Source organism: Thunnus albacares, chromosome 11, assembly GCF_914725855.1.
Source record: "Thunnus albacares chromosome 11, fThuAlb1.1, whole genome shotgun sequence".
Classification (NCBI taxonomy): domain Eukaryota; kingdom Metazoa; phylum Chordata; class Actinopteri; order Scombriformes; family Scombridae; genus Thunnus; species Thunnus albacares.
Genome location: NC_058116.1, coordinates 29,623,962 through 29,627,114, shown reverse-complemented (window position 1 = coordinate 29,627,114; position 3,153 = coordinate 29,623,962). Strand labels below are relative to the sequence as shown.

The window sequence follows — 3,153 nt, the reverse complement described above, 5'->3', positions numbered from 1 at the left end:
GTTAGAAACTGTCTCTCTATGGACGCAGCCAAGATATTTATGCATCCTATGATCTTTTCTCATATGTCTTATTGCATCACATGTTGGGGGCAGGCTGGAGAAACATAAGTCATAAGACCTCTTGAGTCTTTATACAAACAAACTCTAAAAGCTCTGAGTTTACTGAGCTTTGAGAATTTTAGATTATTTTCAAATTTGTGCCTGATTTATACATTTTTAAATGGCTTTGGCCTCTCCTCCGTTACGTGACCTTGTGTACACTCGCTCAGTAAACTCTATTAGATACTCCAGAATATCCTCTATACAAGATTGTACTGTAGCATTTCCCCTCACTGCATTTAGGCAGCTTGACTTTCTCTCGAACAGCCACAGATCAATGTAACACCCCACCTGACGATGTGAGGAGCTGCAGCTCTATCAGCGCCTGTCTGTTAAAAGCTGCTCACTGATTCTGATATGTTATCTTATGATCTTCATGACTTGCTTTAATTTGACAAGCATACATTTGTGATGTGCTATTGTGAGTAGTTTTGTATTGTGTGTTGTGTGTGTTCTTTTTTGCATAACTCTGTATGTTGTTTTTACTCTGTACTGTTTGTTATTGACCTGCGAAGGAACTACAGATGTGAATTAGCTTGAAGCTAATATCTGGTACGGTGCAACAAACAGTGACATTTATGTTTGAGCTGTACACTGTCCCTTTTTAAATAAAATAAAATTAAATTAATAAATGAATGAATAAAACACCTGAGCTCATTCCCACCATCGCCTATACAAGATACAACTGAAAGTAACATCCAGTGTTTGCAAGTTAACGCATCAGTTATAAGAATCCAGTAATATAACATATAATAACACTCACAGGGGCATTTTTATGCATTATGAGTACTTCTACTTTTGTATAGTATATTGGGCTATAGACTAATACTTTACCTAGCCTATGTGACATTTTCACTGCAGTTTTTTTATATCACAGTATTGCTTCTCTTACTTGAACAAAGGCTCTCATCAACACTCTCCCCCGCCGAGCAGCAGCCACCTGTGTAATGATTTGTCTGTCTCATTGTCTCCTCCTGGAGATACATCCCTCAAAGTCTAACTGTGTCCTGGTGTGTTCCCTCTGTATTTGTATTTGTATGTGCCTGATCAGCTTGCTACTATCTGTTTGCTCTGCCCAGAGGTGCATATATACGCACCGCTACATCTCTGTTTTTTGTAAATGTCGGCGTGCTGATATGCATGATTTTATTACTCCAGCTGTGTTGTTGCCACTTGTGTAACATTCAGTGAGACTGTAGATGAAGTTCATCTATAATCTGTTTCTTTTTTTCTTCCAAAATTCGGTAAAGTTAGCTAACATCACTTTCAGAGACACAATGATACTGAACTGCAGGTTTCTGTTTACAGGTCAAGCAGCTAAATCTGAAGAAAAGACGTTCCTGGACATTGAAGGATACTATTATTATTTAACAATAAATCAAACCATCTTTGACATAATTACCTAGTTTTTATTAGGTGATGTCTTGTTTTTGTTGTGGAAAAAGGTCATAAAAAGACATTTTTTGTATCACAGGATGAAACAAAACAAAACAAAACAAAAAATCTTGCAACACATTTCCTACTGCAGAGTTTCTGAAAACCTCCCGTGGGTTTTCTTTCTCTGTATTGGATTCTTCTGTCTCTTTCTGTATTTCACACACATGCACACACACTTGGGTCACACACAACCAGCTGGGAGGCAAATAAAAGCAGCACAGGTTACACACACAGGACCTGTGGAAAGACCACATGTCAAAGCACAACACCTCTGGCCAAAGTAGATCAAACAGAGATCACATTTAAAAACAAGCTGCAGAACCTCAGCTCGCTAAATCCTGCACATCAGTATCTCGTTTAGCCTATGTCATATCTCGTTTATGTTAATCAATTTCCCCTCACCTTATATTATTCTGTCATGCATTTCAATTATCATTCCCCCTTGTACGGTCACTTTGGAGGATTTCCAGCAGAAATGAGCCAGAAGGAGGTGAACGGACTGCAGATTGGCGTGCATCGAGGCCAAGAGTGGAAAGTTATCTTGTGTGTGTGTGAGAGAGAGAAAGAGGGAGAATTAGTGCACAGCTTTATGAGAATGAAGTGCTTCTTTCTTCTTTTTTTTCTTGTTCCAGTTCTTCTTTTACAGAATAAATGTTTGTCTCAGAGCAACTGGAAAGCTCATGATTTATTCACTATGTCCTGTGGCCCATCTGACTCCCTTGGCACCAACTGGGCTCAAACACAAATACACAAATACAAACACACACACACACACTAAAATGGATTATATCTTTTAAATCTCTCCCTCTCTCTCTCTCTCTCTCTATATATATATATATATATATATACACTTACCCATATAATCCCAGCTGCAGACACACCCATTGTACATCTGCTTTCTTTTTAAGTACATCGCTGTCATCCTCGTTCATTGTCACATCACTTCCTCGGCTCCGTCTCTTCGTATTCCACAGGAAGGAGCGATAAGTGTAAAATCAATGCTAACCAGTGCAAGACAGACAAACAGTAATTCTCAGTCGCATTTGGACCTGATTTATTGGGGCTCTACCAGGATGCTGTAATATCCAAAGGGATTTATTACAAAAAGCAGAGTGTAGCCTGCTGAGCAGTATGAGGTACTATTATGTGCATGATACAAAAACACAAGAATAGACAAGACTGATAACTCCAGGTAGAAGAATCCAAGCAGATAACACTGGGCCTTATAATGAGCGAGTTAGTGAATCATTTCAGTGGGTCTCAGTTGAAATGTTGCTGTTAATTTCAGCATTCGATTAGTTGATCAACTGAAAAATTAATTGGCAACTATTTTGATGATCAGTTAATCATTTTGAGGTTTTTTTGTTAAGAAAACAGTAATCAACAACTACTAATCGATTAATTGAGAAAATAATCAATAGATTAAATGAAGCTTAGTGTAAATTCATTCATTCATTCATAATTTCACTCTTCTCTCTCGGATCCTCCTGGTTTCACATCAGCTGTTAATCGAGTTACCTCTAGTTAACAAATCAGATTCCTCCTTGATCCCTAAACAGCCAATCACGGCCTAGCTGTCAAACTTGTCAGCCGCTGTCAGCTGTCATTTCTCCACGA

The 3,153-nt window shown here is 38.4% G+C and overlaps 1 long non-coding RNA gene across 1 annotated transcript; it reads right to left on the bottom strand.

The window, feature by feature from the left end:
- Positions 1-1,540: 1,540 nt before the first annotated feature.
- Positions 1,541-2,826, bottom strand: LOC122992711. The gene is made up of 3 exons (XR_006406115.1): positions 2,392-2,826; positions 1,939-2,076; positions 1,541-1,773 (listed from the first exon to the last, which is right to left on the bottom strand). It is a non-coding gene; the product is annotated as an uncharacterized LOC122992711 (long non-coding RNA).
- Positions 2,827-3,153: the final 327 nt, after the last annotated feature.